Source organism: Lolium perenne, chromosome 7 (genome assembly GCF_019359855.2).
Source record: "Lolium perenne isolate Kyuss_39 chromosome 7, Kyuss_2.0, whole genome shotgun sequence".
In the NCBI taxonomy this organism is placed as follows: domain Eukaryota; kingdom Viridiplantae; phylum Streptophyta; class Magnoliopsida; order Poales; family Poaceae; genus Lolium; species Lolium perenne.
The window spans coordinates 235,499,178-235,521,036 of record NC_067250.2 but is presented as its reverse complement, the minus strand read 5'-3'; the positions used below and the strand labels follow the sequence as shown (position 1 = coordinate 235,521,036).

Sequence of the window (21,859 nt, the reverse complement as noted above, 5' to 3'; positions counted from 1 at the left end):
CGGGGAGGTGGACGTCGTCTTCATCAACAACCGAACGTGTGACCGAGTACGGAGGTGCTGCCCGTTCGTGGCGCCGGAACCGATCGTGATCAAGATCTTCTACGCGCTTTTGCAAGCGGCAAGTGATCGTCTACCGCAGCAACAAGAGCCTCCTCTTGTAGGCTTTGGAATCTCTTCAAGGGTGAGACTCGATACCCCCTCGTTGCTACCGTCTTCTAGATTGCATCTTGGCTTGGATTGCATGTTCGCGGTAGGAAAATTTTTGTTTTCTATGCAACGTTATCCTACACGATGCAGGTCGAGGGTCTGGTGCAGCCACCACGATCCGCCTCCAGCCCTCGATTCTTGTCTGAAACCGGACCGCTCCCCGTCGCCACAGTCACACGAACTCTGCAGTACACTGTAGTTCCTCCTTAAATTACTAGGATAATTTAGGATCTCCATAGCTTTAGTTAAAGTTAAACTTTTTAAAGTTTGAGCAACTGTATATAAAAATATCAACATCTAAAATTTTAAATGCACATAATATGAAAATATATTTCATGATGGTTCTAAAATATTAATTTGGGATTATAAATTTTAACATTTTTTCTATATAGTTGGTCAAACTTTAAGAAATTTAACTGCATGCAAATGTTATAGGCATTATATTTTGCGATAGAGGGAGTAGCATAAGAAGCGAGTGAACTAGCAAGCAGAAAACACCAAGTAAAAAACACCAATTAGAGCATCTGCATGGACGGTCGTAACGGTCACTCCAGCAGCCTTGTAAGGCCGCCTCGTATTTTTGGGCCAAACTAGGGCGCCTCAAAAACAACCGAGGCCAACTAGAGGCTAATAAAATAGCCGGCACATCCCTACCGACCCGTCGCGCCTCGCCATCTGGGATTTCTTAGATGGGGTCATCCTATCAGTGAGAGAAAGAGCGGACCGTTGTTTTTAATGACCACATGGAGGAGTTGGGTTGACTGTCTTTAATGGATGAGCCGGTTTCCTAGGCGGGCGCAGAGTGTGATGCGACGGGACGCTGCTCCTTCGCTCGACAAGGCAACCCACACGGCAATGGGAGAGCTTCATCGCCTTCTTGAATACGCATGCTGGCCTCCTCTATTAAAGCAAGCCTCATAGGTGCACCCATCTCATCTCTTCCCTCGTTTTTTCGCTCGACGCTGAGAAAACCCTAGCCAGCCACCTCCATCTTCCCTGGCCATGGCGCACAACCATGAAACCACAGCAGCGGGATTGGTGGTGAGGATGGCGAGTTCACGCACCGCACGTGCAACATAACTATGGGCGAGGCGAAGGTGCTGCATAGAGCTCGTTTCCTCATGAAGCATCGGGCCCAACGGAACTCCCCGACATGAGCGACAAACAACATGGAGTGGCTACGCATCTTCCAGCGCGAACAGGAGGCGAAGATCACGCGCTTCGTCGGCCCCAACTTCGGCCGCTTCAACCGCATCGGTCGATGTGCTTGGTGGTACGAGCGTAATGTCGACTAGATGTTCTCCCAGCACGGATACCGCCTGTAGTGTGACATTGTCCTCATCGTTGGCTCGTCGGGCTCGACGACACGCCGGCTGCATCGTCATGCGCGAGCCAGGTGACTCTTCTTTCGTGTCGGCGCTGCTTCACTCAAAGAAGGAGAAGACGATGAAGGACGAGCGCCTCTACCTCCGATGCCAAAAGAAGCAGAAGTTGGTCATTCCCCCTCCACCGTTGAAGAAGGAGAAGGCATGGTGGGAGCTCGAGCTGGAGCTCCAGGCAGCGTACCACACGCCGGATGAGTCCAAAGACGTGCCGGGTTAGTGGTGCTCCTGAGCCGATGACCGGTTCGCATCATGGTGGTCGGCGACGGACAACGGCAATGTTATCGACCTCGACGAGGGGTTCTGGCGCCGGCACTGAAGACATTGCCTAAGGACGACAACTTTAAGAAGGTGTGGGGCTTCAGTGCCGACGGCAATAGGCGGCGCGTACAAGGCCTTCTATTAGTAGTAGTTTAGTTTTCTTAGTTTATATTTTGCAAACTTTGTACAAATTTAAATGAACTTCGGCGTAACATGACTTGGAAAGTTTTCGCACCCTTTTGTGGCCTTTATTTGGTTGATTGCAAAAGTGGTGCCTTTATTTGGACATAAAATCCTAGGCATTCATGCTTTATGTGAAACTGAATATGGGATGCCCCTACTTTATTTTTTTGCAGGCGTGTACGGTTGACCTTAGCTTTTAGGGAAATCTTATACAGTTGACATTATTTGAATGCACGACATTGTACATATACGTAAGTAGATGAGGGGAATGCTATGTTTACATATGACGTGCAATTTAGTGTCGCATGGTTAACAGGAACATCATAAAAGGTTGAGCAAGCTATAAAGATCAAATGCCAAATTTGAAAAAACATGACATGGAACATTTTTGTTGGCTTGTTTTACGGTACCTTTTACCTCTCCTTAGATGAGAGAGGTATGATTTGAAGCAAACGGTCAGGATTGAACGTGGTAGATTAGGCCCAGCAGCCCAGCAAGTCTAAATAATGGAGAAAAATCACTTAAGCAGTATTGAACCCTGGCCCAGCAATTGGTTAAGTTGGCCAAGGAAGCGACCCACACGGCACACCAACGAGCGCCGCCGCCACATCCACCGGCGACTCCGCCGCCACCGCCACATCCACCGGCAGACTCCGCTGCCTCCACGTCGTAGAAAGCCTCATCCAACTCCGCCTCCACGTTCACCAGCGAGCGCCCCGGCCGCTACATTGAGCAGGTTAGTGTACAAGGTCACATGATCTGATCTGATAAGCAGGGCAGAGCTGATCATAAAAAAACACAACTCAACTCCCTCCTGCCTAATTCTTCTGGCGATGAAACTTCGTGATTCTCGCCAGGAAGAGCAGCCATAATCGCACAAACATCTTTGAAGATTCCACGAAATAGTAGTTGTCGTTCTGTACAATGGAATCTAACATGTATCGAGTGCAAAGAAACCTGGAAATTAGTATGAGCTTTAGGTTCAAAGTAATGACACTGAGTGTGATCGTATCTGTTAAGCTCTTGGTGTGGCAGGCTCTTGTGTTCGAATTTCGCAGGAGAGGTATCATCAGGAATGCCACTTTGTTGCAGCACATCATGTATACACCAATCGACCAATTACAAAAAAATTGTGTTCCATCTGAATTTGTTACTTAAAACAATACAACATGTTTAGCACATCGTAATGTTAAATTCGTTTGAAATACTTCGACATTGAGGAGTTAGTTTACTCTGAACTTTACCTATTCGCATCTTGTCATATGAATTTTCCGATTCTTTGTCATGAAATAGTATGAAGCTGTCCAATATGATGGCATCACAACTGTTTAATAGAAATACACCAAGGGCCCTCGAAGGATTACTTCACTTGGCAACGGTTCAATAGTAGGACAAAGAGTATCCAATTTGTTTACTGAATAAGAAAATTTCTGAATCAAACAAGATACCTAGCTAAGCTGCCAAATTTCTAAAACAAACCGAATGACAATTTAAATTCAACAAAGTAGTATCCAGCTGGATAAAAAACAACTAGTACCAAACATTACAAACTGAATTAAACACCAGAAAGAAGCTGATCATAGCAAACTCCAATCATGCCTCGCCATGAAGAACAGTACATTTGCCATCAATCTTACAGCGTCGGGTCTTAAGCATGTGCTTGCAGCTCATGTCTTCATCCTCATCAGGGTAAAAACTAGTAGATATATAAAATAAATTCATTTATGTATAGGAATTCTTAGAAATATCTCAGGCATTAGCATCAGTTCTGTGCAGCTTGTGAGGAAGATAAACTAAAGAGGGAAACTAAAACCTTTGCAATAATATGAAGCCATGAGCAGTTAATATAACAATGAGATCATATGGTGTGATCACTAGGCTGGTCTCAACTAACTCCAGTGGTTTACTCCAACTAGTTAATTACTATATTTAGGTCAGTTAAGTATACTATGTTGTTCATAACATCCTCAGAAATTCACGAATGCTGTATCAAAACCGATACCAATGTTGTGTATGGACATGTGTGTCTATAGTTTTGCACAAGTTACTCTTTAGTCTTGTTCCTAGTGTGAGGTTTAAACTCTCTCTTGAGTACATTCGTAGTTTTACTTGTACCACACCGTAACGCATGCACAAAGCGTCATTTAAAAGCATGTAACAGATCAATAAAGCAAAAATACTGCTTTGAAACTACAATTCGGTAATAAAAACTGAAGCCCCAACATGTAAAATTATATGAAGCTAATGGGACCAACCCTTGATGCTCTGATCATAGAGGACGATCACAAATCGAAAGGAGCCTAGATAAATTGGATGGATACTTATTTGCTTACGAGGTTGTAGGTGGTGGGCTCGACGTAGTCGGGGCCCCCCCTCCTCCCCGACGTGCAGCGGCACACGCAGCACACGCACCAGGTGATGCCGCAGGGCAACGTGGAGCACCGGGAAAGGTCGATGCCGGAGAAAGCGACGCGCCAGCAACGCCTTTGACCACCGAAACAAGTGCCGGTGACACCCCCCATCGTCTCCTTCAATTTCGCCTCCCAAGCTCCTAGCATCTCATGCCCCACCGCCGAGCTGGAACATGCCGCGTGTCGCGATGACCGCCAGGCCTCGCTTCCGGAATAGCCTTGGCCAGCGACCTTGAAATGCGGTCATATATGTTGCTACTCTTCTGTAGTTTTCGTGCATGAAACCATTTTTACTAAATGAAATAAAAATATAGCCTGAAGTTTTACATAAACAGGAGAAGGGCGAATCTAGCGGGGCAGGCCTCAGACTGAGCTAGCAAGGATAGTTGTTACTACGACTGGGTCTAACCGACGAAACTGAGAATGGTACAACATCTAACTGATTATAAGATTATTCAATCAACGTTACTCGTTCCTCCATGCGTACTTCAGATGAATAGATTCTCTTGCAAATCAACATACTTTGCCACTCCAGAATTCTCGATATACTCACCGAAGACGACTCGTACTGACACGTTAGCCAGAAATTCCGATCGAATCCACTTCGAACTGGATCAGAGCAGACCATGACATCACCGAGGATCTTGGATCGGCTGAGTTAGCGGCCAAGGGCGCGCAGCCGGGACAGGTAAGTGGTGGGGAAGGGGGCAGCGGAGGGGCGGTAGTACAGATCTCGCCAAGCATGCTGGCGGTAGGGGCCGCGGCGTCTGTGCCGCCGGAATTGCGGAAGCCGACGATCGGCGGCGGCACCCTACCAGCGAACTCCAAGAAGAACGAGGATTTAGGCCGTGCCATCCCCTTCCCCCATACGGCCGTACCTAACGATTGCACATGGTCTGCGGCCGTCTATTGGGCCAAGGCCTTCTACTGGGCCGAGGCCTTGCTACGATTTTTTTCTTGTTTTGTGCGAAATTTGCACCGGTATGATACATACCGATCATGTTTTTCTGAGAGGTATGCAAAGTTTTAGGCCTTTGATGGACGAAAATGGATGGCTATTATTTACTTGGGGGTACCACAAAAGAACTCTTGTTGCTGCAGAATTGCACAACCATGCGCCTCACGATGCATCATTTGTTGGAACTATTCTGCTAGCTCCTTCGGATTTAAATATTTATGGATTCGTGAGGCGCATACAAAATTATTTTATTATAATTATTCTTTATTTAAAATACAGGATTACCTGCATAATATTTTTCTATAAGAATACAAATTAATCTAAAATGGCTGTAACAAAATAAACCTCAACGAGTCAGCAGCTGTAAATTGAAATTCAAACATTTCTCAAAGAAGTGAGTCAGCTATTCAAACATTTCTCAAAAAAGTTCGGTCGTATATATTGACTTCACTGGTAGAAAAAGAGGCTTCCGTCCAGCCCCATTAGTCGCGAAAGTATAGGAACCGCGACTAACGGAGTCTTTAGTCGCGGTTCGGGAGGCGAACCGCGACTAAAGGCCTCGGCCCAGGGCGCTCGGTGGCCAGCTGGTGGACGGGAGGAGCTTTAGTCGCGGTTGGCCTGGCTAACCGCGACTAAACGTGCCCGAATGCCTTTAGTCGCGGTTGGCCAGGCCAACCGCGACTAAAGCCCCACCCCTATATATACCGTTCAGCCCACATCACTTAGCCGTTTGGTGCCACTTCTCTTCACAAACTTCACAAGGGGGTGTAGGTTTGCTTTTGGCTCCTCTTATGCACACAAAGTGTTTGATGAAATGCCCCAAGAGCATGAAACAAACATGATATGAAGTGTCGGAGCCACACTTGAGCTTCCTCATTTATTTTTTCCTCCTCGATCGCGGTTAGCAACTTGAACCTTTCATATGTGTCATTGATAAAATATGCATGTGTGTAGTTCATTGTTTAATTTCTATTGTTTATAGCTAGTTAGTTTAACAAATGCATGATGGTTAATTATATATTTTATATTATAATAATGCAGATGAATCGGCAATGGATGTACGGTAACCGACTCTCCGGCGAGTTCACTATGGGTTTGAAAGATTTCCTCGTAGTGGCTAATGCGAACAAGCAGAAGGGTTTTGTTATCTGTCCATGTGTTAACTGTAAGAATCAGAAGGGTTACTCTTCCTCAAGAGAAGTTCACCTGCACCTGCTTCGGCACGGTTTCATGCCAAGCTATAATTGTTGGACCAAGCATGGAGAAAGAGGGGTTATAATGGAAGAAGATGAAGAAGGGGATGATTTCATCGATGAAAACTATCTCGATTATTTCGGTGATACTTTCATGGAGGATGCTGAAGGTGAAGGGGAATGTGAAGAAGAGGCACGTGATGAGCCCGTTGATGATCTTGGTCGGACCATTGCTGATGCACGGAGATGCTGCGAAACTGAAAAGGAGAGGGAGAATTTGGATCGCATGTTAGAGGATCACAGAAAGTCGTTGTACCCCGAATGCGATAATGGTCTGAAAAAGCTGGGCTGCACACTGGATTTGCTGAAATGGAAGGCACAGGCAGGTGTAGCTGACTCGACATTTGAAAACTTGCTGAAAATGTTGAAGAATATGTTTCCAAAGAATAACGAGTTGCCCGCCAGTACGTACGAAGCAAAGAAGGTTGTCTGCCCTCTAGGTTTAGAGGTTCTGAAGATACATGCATGCATCAACGACTGCATCCTCTACCGCGGTGAATACGAGAATTTGAATGAATGCCCGGTATGCACTGCATTGCGTTATAAGATCAGAGGCGATGACCCTGGTGACGATGTTGAGGGCGAGAAACCCAGGAAGAGGGTTCCCGCCAAGGTGATGTGGTATGCTCCTATAATACCACGGTTGAAACGTCTGTTCAGGAACAAAGAGCATGCCAAGTTGTTGCGATGGCACAAAGAGGACCGTAAGTCGGACGGGGAGTTGAGACACCCCGCAGATGGAACGCAATGGAGAAAGATCGACAGAGAGTTCAAAGATTTTGCAGCTGACGTAAGGAACATAAGATTTGGTCTAAGTACAGATGGCATGAATCCTTTTGGCGATCAGAGCTCCATCCATAGCACCTGGCCCGTGACTCTATGCATCTAGAACCTTCCTCCTTGGTTGTGCATGAAGCGGAAGTTCATTATGATGCCAGTGCTCATCCAAGGTCCGAAGCAACCCGGCAACGACATCGATGTGTACCTAAGGCCATTAGTTGATGAACTTTTACAGCTGTGGGGCAGACCTGGTGTCCGTGTGTGGGATGAGCACAAAGAAGAGGAATTTGACCTACGAGCGTTGCTTTTCGTAACCATCAACGATTGGCCTGCTCTTAGTAACCTTTCGGGACTGTCAAATAAGGGATACAATGCATGCACGCACTGCTTACATGAGACTGAAAGTGTACATTTGCCAAATTGTAAGAAGAACGTGTACCTTGGGCATCGTCGATTTCTTCCGAAAATTCATCCAGTAAGAAAGAAAGGCAAGCATTACAATGGCAAGGCAGATCACCGGCCGAAGCCTGCGGAACGCACTGGTGCTTAGGTATTTGATATGGTCAAGGATTTGAAAGTCATCTTTGGAAAGGGTCCTGGCGGACAATCAGTTCCGAAGGGAGCTGACGGGCACGCAGCCATGTGGAAAAAGAAATCTATATTCTGGGAGCTAGAATATTGGAAAGTCCTAGATGTCCGCTCTGCAATCGACGTGATGCACGTTACGAAGAATATTTGCGTGAACATCCTAAGCTTCTTGGGCGTGTATGGGAAGACAAATGATACAAAGGAAGCACGGCAGGACCAGCAACGTTTGAAAGACCCTGATGACCGGCATCCGGAATGGTTTCAAGGTCGTGCCAGCTACGCTCTGACCAAAGAAGAGAAGGTCATCGTTTTTGAATGCCTGAGCAGTATGAAGGTCCCGTCTGGATTCTCGTCCAATATAAAGGGAATAATAAACATGGCGGAGAAAAAGTTCCAAAACCTGAAGTCTCACGACTGCCACGTGATTATGACGCAATTGCTTCCGATTGCTTTGAGGGGGCTCCTGCCGGAAAATGTTCGAGTAGCCATTGTGAAGCTATGTGCATTCCTCAATGCAATATCTCAGAAGGTAATCAATCCAGAAGTTCTACCACTGTTACAGAACAATGTGGTCCAATGTCTTGTCAGTTTCGAGTTGGTGTTCCCGCCATCCTTCTTCAATATTATGACGCACCTCCTGGTTCACCTAGTCGAAGAGATTTCCATTCTCGGTCCTGTATTTCTACACAATATGTTCCCCTTCGAGAGGTTCATGGGAGTATTAAAGAAATATGTTCGTAACCGTGCTAGGCCAGAAGGAAGCATCGCCAAGGGCTATGGAAATGAGGAGGTAATTGAGTTTTGTGTTGACTTTGTTCCTGACCTTAAGCCGATTGGTCTTCGTCGATCGCGGCACGAGGGGAGACTAAGTGGAAAAGGCACGATCGGAAGGAAATCAACGATATGTACGGACGGCCATTCTCTCGATCGAAGCACACCACAGTTCTGACCAATTCCAGCTTGGTGGCTCCGTACTTTGAGAAACACAAGAATATTTTACGCTCGGACAACCCTGGGAAGCCTGAATCCTGGATTAGGAAGGCCCACATGGAGACTTTCGGCAGTTGGTTGAGAAAACATTTAATGAATGACGATCATGTTGTAGATCAGCTGTACATGTTGGCAAAACATTTAATGAATGACGATCATGTTGTAGATCAGCTGTACATGTTGGCCAAGACACCATCTTCGACTATAACGACTTTCCAAGGGTACGAGATAAATGGGAATACATTTTACACGATCGCCCAAGATAAAAAGAGCACCAACCAAAACAGTGGTGTCCGCTTTGATGCAGCAACCGAGAATGGGCAAAAGGTCACATATTATGGTTACATAGAGGAGATATGGGAACTTGACTATGGACCCTCCTTTAAGGTCCCTTTGTTCCGGTGCAAATGGTTCAAGCTAATAGGAGGTGGGGTAAAGGTGGACCAGCAATACGGAATGACAATGGTGGATTTCAACAATCTTGGTTACCTTGACGAACCATTCGTCCTAGCGAAAGATGTCGCTCAGGTTTTCAATGTCAAGGACATGAGTAGCAAACCGAGGAAACAGAAAGATAAGAAAACGATCAGTACATCATGCGATGATCCAAAGCGCCACATTGTTCTTTCAGGGAAAAGAAACATCGTGGGAGTGGAGGACAAGACAGACATGTCAGAAGATTATAATATGTTTGCTGAAATTCCGCCCTTCAAAGTGAACACCGACCCAAGCATTAAGTTAAATGATGAGGATGCTCCATGGATACGGCACAATCGTAAGCAAGCAGGGACACAAGGGAAGAAATGATGTGTAATAATTTATTGTACCAAACTTTGTTGAATGGATCATGTGAATTATATTACCCGTGATGTGTTTGGTGTCCATTTTCGAATGATTCGAGATACCACTGATGATACATGAAATTTGGAGTGATTTAGTCATACTCCTGCCTAGGCGTATAATATGCATACTCGTAGTCTTCATAGCCACCGCCGTTGTACTAGTAGTCGTCGCCTTCTAAGTTGCCGCTGTCGCTGTCGCTGCCGTTGCCGTCGTCGTCGGGCGGCGCTCGTGGCTCGAACTGAGGGTAGCGCAGGCGGGGGATATCGCCGGCCGTGATGTAGTCCATGACGCTCTGCAGAGTCCGGCTGTACCACCATAGCCGACGGCCGGCCTCGTGGAAGTTCCCAGGAGGCAGACCGTCCTCCTCATACCTGGCGAGCGCCCTCTCACGCCGATTAATGAAGAAGGCGTCCCAAGTATGCTGGTTATCGGGATACCAGCGGGGATTCATCCGCTGCTCCGGCGTGAGGTCGAGGTAGTAGTGGTTCGTGATGGCCGCCCGACGCGCAGTACCCTGAGGGACGGGAGGGACCGGCACGCCGCCGGCGCTTAGGCTCCAGCCGGCGGGAACGCGGTAGCCCGGTGGGCAAGGGTAGTTCGAGGCGCAAAGCTCCTCCACTTGCTGGTAGGTTAGAGTGGGTGCGGTGGAAGCTATGAGAGAGTGATGAGAGATTGTAGAGATGTGATAATGCTGACCAAGCCGGGCTACATATATGTAGTGACAAATGGCGGGAAAAATGGGAGCGGGAAGACAGGAGGCGGGAAGAAAGTGGCGGGAAGAAAGCGGCGGGAAGAAAGTGGCGGGAAGAAAGAGGCGGGAAGAAAGTAGCGGGAAGAAAGAGGCGGGAAAGAACTGGCGGGAAGACAGGCCGGGGAGAACTTATGGGAAGACAGATGATGGAAGAAATTGGTTTTTATGATTTTTTGATATATTATTTGTATTTTTAACATTTTGAATTGAATTAGTTTTACTTTTCTTAATTTTTTGATATACTATTTGTATTTTTAACATTTTGAATTGAATTAGTTTTATTTTTCTGATTTTTTTGATATATTATTTGTATTTTTAACATTTTGAATTGAATTAGTTTTACTTTTCTTAATTTTTTGATATACTATTTGTATTTTTAACATTTTGAATTGAATTAGTTTTATTTTTCTGATTTTTTGATATATTTTTTTGTATTTTTAACATTTTGAATTGAATTAGTTTTACTTTTCTTAATTTTTTGATATACTATTTGTATTTTTAACATTTTGAATTGAATTAGTTTTACTTTTCTTAATTTTTTGATATACTATTTGTATTATTAACATTTTGAATTGAATTAGTTTCATTTTTCTTAATTTTTTGATATACTATTTGTATTATTAACATTTTGAATTGAATTAGTTTTATTTTTCTAAATTTTTTGATATATTATTTGTATTTTTAACATTTTGAATTGAATTAGTTTTATTTTTCTGAATTTTTTGATATATTATTTGTATTTTATGATTTTGAAAAAGAAAAGTAATTTGAACCGCGACTAAAGGTCTGTGTGCGCGGGAACGAAAAACCCGGCGAAAAAGCCTTTAGTCGCGGTTGGGGAGGCGACCCGCGACTAAAGGGGCGGTTGGGGAGGCGACCCGCGACTAAAGGCGCGCGGGCGGTTCACGCTTCTCTTCTTCTTCGCCTCGATCAGTTCTGCAGCGCGACGCCCTGCCCCGCCGCCGACGCCAACGACGCCGCCGCCCCGCCGGCGCCCTCGACGCGCGCAGCGACGCCGCCGCCGCCCGAGTTCGTCGCCGCGCTGCCCAAGACGTCCCGCGCGCCGTCGCCCCGCCCGCGAGTTTGTCGCCGCACCGTTCGTTGTCGCTGTACGCCGCCGCCGCCGGCCCGCGAAGTTCGTCGCCGCACCGCCCGGCCTGTGAGTTCGTCGCCGCCCGCGACGTTCGTTGGCGCCGTGTCGCCGCGCCGGCCGTTCGCCGTTCGCCGTGTGCACGTGTTACCGAGAGGATGAGAGAGGCCACAGAGAGAGGAGAGATTTTTTTTAACAAATTAAATTTTGTGACTTAATTAAATTGGAACTTAAATAAAGTGTAATTAAAGTGTAATTAACAAATTAAAAACTTTGTTACAAATTAAAAACTTTGTTACAAATTAAAGTGTAATTAACAAATTAAAAACTTTGTTACAAATTAAAGTGTAATTAACAAATTAAAAACTTTGTTACAAATTTAAAAATAAAAAAACCGGAGTTACAAACCGCTCGCTTGCCGCCATCTTCTCCCCGTCGACGAACCGTAACGCCGCGCCGCTTGCGCCGTTCCCCGCGCGCCGCACACGCCGGCACCGCCCGGCCGCCCTCTACGCGCGCCGGCCGCACGTTACAGAGAGAGGAGCGCGCGCGCCCCTCGGCCGGCGCTTCCTCTCTTTTTTTTAAAATTTTTATTTAACTTAAAAATTGTAACTTCAAATTTGTAAGTTCAAAATTGTAACTTAAATGAAAAATAGTTTTAAGTTAATTTTTATTTAACTTAAAACTTGTAACTTAAATGAAAATTAAAAAATTGTAACTTCAAATTTGTAACCTAATAATTGTAACTTAAAATTGCACCGACCCCTCGTGTATACGGAGGGGGCGGCGTGCGCGCCGCCCCCCTCGCCGCCCCCTCCGTATACGCGCGGGGTTTTTTTTGTCCTCGGCACCGCCACCGCCACCGTCATCGCCCTTTCGCCACCGCCACCGCCCTTTCACCACCGGCGCCACCGCCCTTTCGCCACCGCCACCGCCCCCCTTTCGCCACCGCCACCGCCCCCCTTCTTCACTTAATTAATTTGTTTTTACTACATGTTTTCAGGACTGACATATGGCGGACGATAGAGCTGACCCGATTATGGCCAGCTATGATCCGGACGCTGAAGACCATATGTTCGGCATCATAAACGGCGATATTCTATATGTGCCGACCGAACAAGAAGAACATGATATCTCTTCTTATCTGAACCTTGACGGTGAAGATGAAGGGCGCCGTCAGCAAGATGATGCCGAACAAACGTCGATAAACGACGATCTTCAAATGGAAGTAGCAACCACCTCCGGCGCCGAGGTATATATATACATTGAGCCTCTGGTGATACAAACTAATTGATTTGAATAAATATGTGTGTACTAACGCGCGCGACACTCTTTCTTATTTTTAGCCCTCGGCCGGATCGTCGAAACAATCTAGTACGTCGTCAAAGCATGGCGCAACCAAGACGATGAAACAAGGAGAAACATGCACCATCGAGGTTGTCGACAGTGAAACCGGCAGGCCGCTGGAGCCCCGCAAGAACGCCACCAAGTTTATCAGCCAATGCAGAGCCGTTGTTAGAGACAACGTCTCGATCACCATCCAGGAGTGGAATGAGCCAAAGAAGGCACGAATTGGTTTCACTTTTGTCGATAAGAGAACAAAAAAGATTGCTTGAAAAAGCTTATGGAACATTTCGTTCTACCTCCGGAATACAACAAATTCGATGAGGAGGGTAACAAGATTGAGGAAAACAAGAAGAGGAGGAGGAGGCTAGTCAAACAGTTCGCTCTTCATAAGATGGCCGACGCATTCCGGAAATTTAAGCAAAATCTAGCCCATGACTTTGTCAAGGAGAACAAGACTCCGGATTTCAAAGGACAATATGAGAAACTGAAACATGATTGGCCAGAATTTGTGAAGCAAAAGAAATCGGAGCAGTTCATTCAAATATTGAAAAAAATAAGGAAAATGCGGCTAAGAAGGAGTACAATCATATTATGGGGCCAGGAGGGTATCGCCTTTGGGAGCCTAGGTGGGAGAAGATGGAGAACGAGCTGAGGGCGCGAGGAATCCGTCCAGGTACGGACGGATGGGACCCAAGGGCCAAAAGCTGGTGGTACGGGCATGGGGGAACGCTGAACCCGGAGATAGGGGAGTGTGTTTACCGGGGCAAAATAATTAAACCCACCCAAGCCCTTATTGACGCAATGAGGGATGCTCAAGAGGGGAAGATCAAGTTCAACAGAGAGAACGACGCGCTGACAAAAGCCCTCGGGAATCCTGAACACGGAGGACGTGTACGGGGCATGGGGCACATTCCGTGGAAAATAGGGTTCTCCCAGAACGATGACCCGTACGGTTACAGAAGCCGTAAGAGAAAGATGGATCGGGAAGCAGATGTTGTGGCGCGGTTGGCATCGGAAATGGATGTGATGAAGAAAACCGTGAGTGTACTAGTAGCCGAAAGAGATGCAGCTCGGGCGTAGCATGAAGATCATCCAGCGGATCTCGGAAGCCAGCAGCGGAGAAGCAGCGTGGCTTCCACGGAGGCCCCACCGGCTGGTGCACATGCACCGACGATCGAAATTACTGCACCGGAGCCTCTGGCGGTCGAAATTACTGCACCGGAGCCTCCTCGCTACCCCGTGGACGATATAAAGGAGATGAAAGAATGTCATCTGTATTATCCTATCGGGAACATGTCCATGAAGGTAGCCATCGGCAGTGCTTTACCATGTTTACCTGGAGCACTCCACCACAACAACCCCATTCAAGATTGCTATGCTCGTGTCACGGTGGAGGACATAGTCCAAGGGTTTGAGGACCTGGACATTGACATTGCTACACCTGAAGGGGAGAGAAGACTAGGAGATGTCAAGCGCCATTTCATTCTATGGCAAAAGAAGTTTATCAAGTTTCCAGGAGAGGTGCCAAGGACAACAAGTCCACCCCCCTACGGTGGTGGTGGTGGCGGTGGCGGTGGTGGTGGTGGTGGTGCTTCACCTACACCTCCTTCACGTCAGCCGATGCCGCCCCCCAATTCACCTCCGGCGGGTAAGCAGCCGCCGCCCCCTAGTCCGCCCCGGGCGGGTAAGCAGACGCCGCCCCCCAATCCACCTCCGGCGAAGAAGCAGAAGCAGTCCTGGAGTATTAACCCGGACCCTTATGTACCTAAGATAACAAAGGTACCGGAGCCATCACTGAAGCCTCTCCCCACGAGGCCTTGGGAACGTACTGCCGAGGAAGTCGACGTGGCCGCGACTGCTGATTATGAGAAATGGAAGGCGGACTGCAAGAAGAAAAGAGAGCCCGAGCCCAAGCCAGTATTTTCTGATGAGCAAAAGAAGTGGGCTAAGTCATTTTTGAACGCACCGTCCCAAGCCGCGAAGAATCTGCCTGACGACTATGCGCGTGAACTTCGTAAGCAGGCACTCATGTTGAAGGAGAAGAGAGAGCGGGAGGAGGCCGAGAAAACGGAATTAGAAAGTAAAAAAAGCGGGAAACGAGTTGCCCAGCTCGGGGAACAAAGTAAACAATCGATTGCCCCGCTTATAGTGAAAGCCGCCGGTCCGGATGCCCCCGATATCATAGAAGCTGCGGCAGCACAGGGATTGACTGTAACGAGTGCCAGAGAACAAGCGGCCAACTTAGGTATTACTTTTCGTGAACTGTTAGGCCTTGATGAGGCGCCAGTGAAGGAGGTAGTAATTACATATGTGAAGAATGGGCCTCTCGTCGAGCCTGCGCAGGAAGAGGATCTACCTCCACAAATGAAAGGTCTGCTGAAATGGTACAAGGGTTACATAAAAAATAAAAACGCCAAAGAATATATTTATGCGGAAGTTATATATGAGCATCACTTCAAACATTACTATGTACAAATTCATCTGAGTGAATTGTTCCAGCTTTTCAATCTGCGCGAGCTCGACAAATCTATCATCAGTTGCTACGTTCTGTAAGTGATTTATTTCTACCCCATCTCGTTCATATTGCCTGCACTATATATATGTCCTAACTATATTGTTGTGTCCGCTATTATACATGCAGAATGAAGATTAAGGAATGCAGAGTAAGGAACATCCATGATGTTGGGTTCATTGACCCACACATCGTTAATGGATATGTGTTAGAGCATCACCCTGCTGACGTGGAGGAAGACCTGTGGCAGTTTCTTACAAAGCAGGAACTCAAAAGTGATATTCTATTTCCTTACCATTTTGGGTGAGTGTTTCTGTCTTGAGCACATTCTCTTTTGGTTACTCCATGCATGGTATGTGGCCGGCTAATCGATGAGTTATGCATGACGTACTATGCATGTATCGTGTCCGCAGGTTCCACTGGATTCTGCTAGTAATTAAAGTTGACGCCTCAGAATGTCTCGTCCACGACTCTCTGACTCTGGATTCAAATCTTTGGGGCGGCATGAGAAGAATGCTTCAGAAGTAATTAGTTTCATTCATTTGCGCTCTATATCGATCGGCCTATTTCGTTCATTTCCTAAGCTTCAAGTAACTAATAACTCTCTTGTTCATTTAATTTTCTTTGCCTCGTAGGGTTTGGAGACGGTTCTCAGATCAAAAGGTCGGTGATTTTAAAAAAGAGCTAGAATTCAAAAAGTCAGTGGCTAAGAATGGTGGCGATATTCAGCCACCGGGGACCAATCTATGTGGATACTATGTCTGTGAGATGATCCGGAGATACACCTCTGAGCGGGTTCCGAGTGATACCAATGCTCAGAGGAATAACCTCCGGAAGATGCTTAGTCCAGAAGCTCGCTTCCGACCACTTCAAGAGGAACTAGCTGGATGGTTCAGGAGGGAAGTCCTCCATCCTAAAGGAGAACACTATTACGATGACGTAGAACTTCGTATGCATTAAATTATGTATGGAAACTTGTTCAAAATTGTATATGGTCATCCGATGATATTGAATATATATTGTATATTCCTCTTGAATTCTTTTTGGTTCTAATTTCAAATTTGTTTGAAATTGTACATTCATATGCATGTATGTAGTACCGTAGAATATGTGAAACTCCTTCAAAATTAAAATAAAGCACAAAAGAAATAAAACAATACAAATTAAACAGAAAACAGGTTTAGGGGGGGCAGGTTTAGGGTGGGGGGGCTAAAACCCTAAACCTGCGGCGGCCTTTAGTCGCGGTTTGCCAGAAGAACCGCGACTAAATGTCCTCCGCCCCGACGGCCGCCTGACGCCCACGTGGACGGGCCTTTAGTTGCGGTTCTTAAGCAACCGCGACTAAGGGGGGGCCTTTAGTCGCGCTTATTTGGTCGCGGTTGCACAACCGCGACTAATGGCAGTTGCGAACCGCGACCAAAGGCCCTTTTTCCACCAGTGCTTCACTATCAAGATACATCAGGGGAATTCACGGTAAATTAATAAATTGTTGATATAATTTTTTTTCATAGTTATTATTATTTATTCCTTTAAAATACAATCAGGTAATTTTTTTTCAAACTTAAGCATTTAGAAATATGTGCATATATAAACATAATGTATTTTTTAATGGCGAAGGAGGTTAATGAGATGGAAAGTGATTGCAGAATATAAAAAAAATTAATAATCACTTTTGAAGTACTAAAGGTGATGTCCTCGCATTTGTGATGGCCCGTGTGCTAGTTATTCAGAAAGAAAAGAATAAACACGTACCAATACACCAACACACCCTCACTACCTCACGTGCTTACTTTGCCGGCACTTTCTTGCCGGCACTTTGCCATTCCACCGCTAATACTATCTGATTTAGCGGCAGTTTATGATTAGTGCCTCTAATGTTTTAGTAATTCAGGCGAATTGAAAAATTGCCACAAATGCTTCAGCAATCAATGGCATTAATGGAAAAGTGTCGGTAATGTAGCGCTGTTTAACGGCAGTTTGCGGAAGTGCCGGTAACGTTTTCTGATTAACGTTTGCAGAGGACCCCTCAGAAAATATTTAAATTATGCAGTGTCCCTATAGCCCCACCTCTGACCACCTATGGCGCAAAATCAAAACTGACTACCGAAGCCTTGTCTATCGTCCCTTCGCTCCCGTCCTCTCCCAACCCCCTTCTCCGCCGCCGGTGTCGCCGGCCGTTCTAGCCATCTACCTCGCCGCCGAGCACTGCCTCGTCTCCGCCTTGTTTTCCTATCTCATCACCGCAGCACTAAATCGTTGATTCCGCCATACCCATGCCGCCTAGGCTAACCCTAGCCTCCTCGGCGCGACGCGGTTCAACATTCGCCGATGTCGGTCTCCTTCCGACCAGTTCACACTGGCGTGACACCGTGTAGGTCTACTAAGCTTCCCCTCCTCGCCGCGCGGTTATTCCACTCCCACGGTGACCCTGGTCGCCACTGTCGGCGGCGTGGCTCCCACGCCTCGTGTTGCTCCTGTGCGTCTCCCTCGCGGACGCATCGTCTTCGGCCTCCTCCTGGCCCCCCGCACCGCCTAGATGCCCCTTCCTCAACTCGCCCCATGCGCGGCTACCCCGCGCACGTCGGCGGCCCATGGCCCCTGCGCATGTGCGCTCGGTTGCCGGTTGCAGATGGGAAGCCGGCGCACGCGACGGACAGTGAAGCGGTGGGTGCCGGGATCACGGATTTGGAGGCAAAGCGGCTGGTGCCAGACGGCCGCGATAACAACATCACCTTCGACGAGTTCCACCACTTCCATTGATACATCAGGTTCTTTGCCCGCCCCCTTGCTTGCCAGGGGTCCAATCGAGGTTCTTATTGGCTCGAACTGGCATTTGGAAGTCACTGTGTAGTCTGAACTCTGGTATGTGCTAGTTTTTTCGATGCGTGTTCCGTGCTAGTCGATGCTTAATGCTTTAGAGCTTCATAAAATGGCCCATCAGCCATCAACAGTGTCTAACTATTCTACAAAAAGGCAAATCGATTGGTTAAATCACACAAAACACTACATGTTTAATGTTAATTTAAGCATAAAACTACTAGTTAAACTACTACTTGTATTATGTCAAGTTCTGTTCAGTTGCGATACTACTGACGAGATCAAGTTCAATTGTCCATGCTGCAGCGAACAGAATAAGGAAGTCCTTATAAGTGTAGCCTTCATCCACCTGAAGCAGGCCGATCTGTCCAAGCATATCGAAAACCTCTCTGCCGCTAGCCGCGCCATACTGCTCTCTGTCTCCATTCGTTCGCCTTTCACCTCTTGGTTTATGCTCCATTGCGTGGGACATCATGGTTAACCATTGTTTGATTTTTGCAGAGTCTTACCTGCAGTCACTTGTGAGGGTTCTGTCGCTACTCCTCGACGTCACCAACTTCTCGCGTTGGGTCAGCTGCAAACACTTCATATCCATTTATCTTTGATTATTCATTTGTCATGCTGCGATTCTGAACACTTTTTTGTTGTTGAATGTTGTTTGCAGATCCATAGAAAAGACGGAAGCTCCAGCAAATCCTTAGTGAGTTAACAATATGATTAGGGAATCTTGAGGTTATTTTGTATTATTATTTTGACAACTAGCAAAGTAGATGAATTGTACTGCAGTCTGATATTGCAGGATTGGCAACAAGATGGAGCTTGAGGCTGTAGTGAAGGCAACCGTCCAGTTGCTGAACAAGGTGGTGATCATATAATTGTGCTATCTTTTTCATGAGTTTTGCACTCTATGTTCTTTTCAGCTCGTAGCATACAGAACAAGTTTGTTCATGCATCATAGGAATTTTCATATTTTAAGGTAAGCATCTCACATGAAAACTTTCTTACCAATAAATAATTTAAGTAAGATGTATGTAACTTGAACCATGTGCATTTGCACATTGTTGTTGCTACATATTTTAACACCAATGAGTTATGGCATGAATTTATTATCATGTCTTGTGCTTTGTAAGACCGCAAGATTTAAACTGCGCCTAATTTCACTATGGGAATACGAAAACACACGCCACTTCTTGTATTCTATATTTTGAAATTGGAATATACTTTATTTCCATGCAACCTCAAACAATAGCCACTGGACGCATAATAGTAGACATTTACATTCAGACTCGATAGCCACTGGACGCCTTCTAATAGTAGACATTTACATTCCGGCTAAATTGGAATAATATGCTAAGAGGCTACCTCAAGATTCAAATGAAACTTATCCAATTTGAGAAGGTAATTATTTCAATTTTTGTACAAAAAATCGTCAGAAGTGTTTGTTATCAACATAATTACTCTTCTATACTCTTAAGCATGTAATGCATGTCTTCCACTTACATAGTACAAATCTTGCAAGTGATGACTTCTTTTTATCTGGCAACATGTAGCTTTGTTATTCTACTTCCAAATGGCACACTGGAGCGGCACTTTCGCATCCAGCAAATAGATCAACAATGATGAAATATTTGCATCAGTACATCACAAAGTAAGATCAAATAGATATCATGTATTGATCTGCTTGAGAACCCACTTCCTTTTCATTCTTTGAGGCAATGCCATCAAGGACTTGAACTTGTAATCAACTGCAATAAGAGTGCTTCAATGTTACAGCTATATACACAAGTTACAATGCTCCGCATCCAGCAAATTTTATTCAGAGAGCACTTCAATGTTACAGCTATATACACAACATAACTAGTGAACTAACTAGCTGGATAATCTCACCAAACCTAGTGAATTAATTGGTCAATTAATCTTAGCATGTAATTTGATAACCCACAAGTATAGGGGCACTAGTAGGAAAAGCCTCATCAGTGGCGCACCAAAAATGGATTCTATGGCGCATGGAAGGTGCGCCACAGAAACTTCGCCACAAAAATAAGCTTTCTGTGGCGCACCGGCCCATGCGCCACAGAATTAACATATCTGTGGCGCACGTGCTCTTAGGTGCGCCACAGAAAAGAGTGCGCCACAGAATTACGTGCGCCACAGAAAAGAGTGCGCCACAGAATTGGTTTGCAGTGCGCCACAAAATTTGCTTGTATTATACACGATTTTGTGCTGCCTGCTGTACACATGCAGTTTATAGACAGCAATATACAGATATACAGGTTATATACAGCAACATTCAGATATAATATAAATATCATGTACATTGCACAGATATAACATAGACATCATCATCACATTACTTAGATCCCGATCGAGATACATATATAGTGCCAAGTGTCAAATGTTTTGCATACAACTCTTAATTCATACAAAATTCACAATTTCGAGATACAAAGTAGTCTTCATCCTACAAAATAGTCTTCATCCGGTTCCTCCTTTGCTCCCTCATCTCTACCCACCAGGCTCGCTTGCATCGGGGTCCTTCATCCAGTTCCTACTTTGATGAAAATGGAAGAAAGTGAGACCAACAAGTCCGATGCACAAGAGAAATGGAATAAATGCCTCATACATTGTTGGTCAACACAAATATTAACATTCAGGGACGGTGTAAGTGAGACCAAGTCCGATGCACAAGAGATTGATATTTGTGCTATCTTACCAGGCTCACTTACGCCGCCCCCGAGTGTACGGTGACCAAACATTTTAATCATCGGCATTTTGAAAATCTCAAAGCAAATGGAATGACAAAATGGAATAAGTGCCTCATACATTGTTGGTCAACACAAATATTAACATTCAGGGATGGCGTAAGTGAGACCAAGTCCGATGCACAAGAGATTGATATTTGTGCTACCTTACCAGGCTCACTTACGCCACCCCCAAGTGTACGGTGACCAAACATTTTAATCATCGGCATTTTGAAAATCTCAAAGCAAATGGAATGACAAAATGGAATAAGTGCCTCATACATTGTTGGTCAACACAAATATTAACATTCAGGGATGGTGTAAGTGAGGCCAGGTAGGATGCACAAGAGATTGATATTTGTGCTATCTTACCAGGCTCACTTACGCCACCTCCGAGTGTATGGTGACCAAACATTTTAATCATCGGCATTTTGAAAATCTCAAAGCAAATGGAATGACAAAATGGAATAAGTGCCTAATACATTGTTGGTCAACACAAATACTATGGTCAGAAACCATAGTTGCAGTATACACCGCCGTATACTTTGCAGAAGGGCCCCCTTTCCCCGGTCGGCGTTCCGTCAACGGGTGCTTGACGACACAACAACGCCGATCTGCATCTCCGGCGCAGAACCATGGCAGTCCCTCGCTGTCCAGTGAACGAGTCCTTGATGCAAAGACCGTGCCGGCCTGCCCAGCATTATGCCGGGCCGTGTTGCCGCGCTTCAAGCCGTGTGTCCCGCGC

At 45.9% G+C, this 21,859-nt stretch overlaps 2 long non-coding RNA genes across 2 annotated transcripts; one reads left to right on the top strand and one right to left on the bottom strand.

The window, feature by feature from the left end:
- Positions 1-3,508: 3,508 nt before the first annotated feature.
- On the bottom strand, positions 3,509-5,303 carry LOC127313986 (uncharacterized). The gene is made up of 2 exons (XR_007859288.2): positions 4,998-5,303; positions 3,509-3,729 (listed from the first exon to the last, which is right to left on the bottom strand). It is a non-coding gene; the product is annotated as an uncharacterized lncRNA (long non-coding RNA).
- A 12,647-nt stretch (positions 5,304-17,950) lies between these two features.
- On the top strand, positions 17,951-20,302 carry LOC127313985 (uncharacterized). Its single transcript, XR_007859287.2, has 3 exons — positions 17,951-18,324; positions 18,680-18,942; positions 19,038-20,302. It is a non-coding gene; the product is annotated as an uncharacterized lncRNA (long non-coding RNA).
- Positions 20,303-21,859: the final 1,557 nt, after the last annotated feature.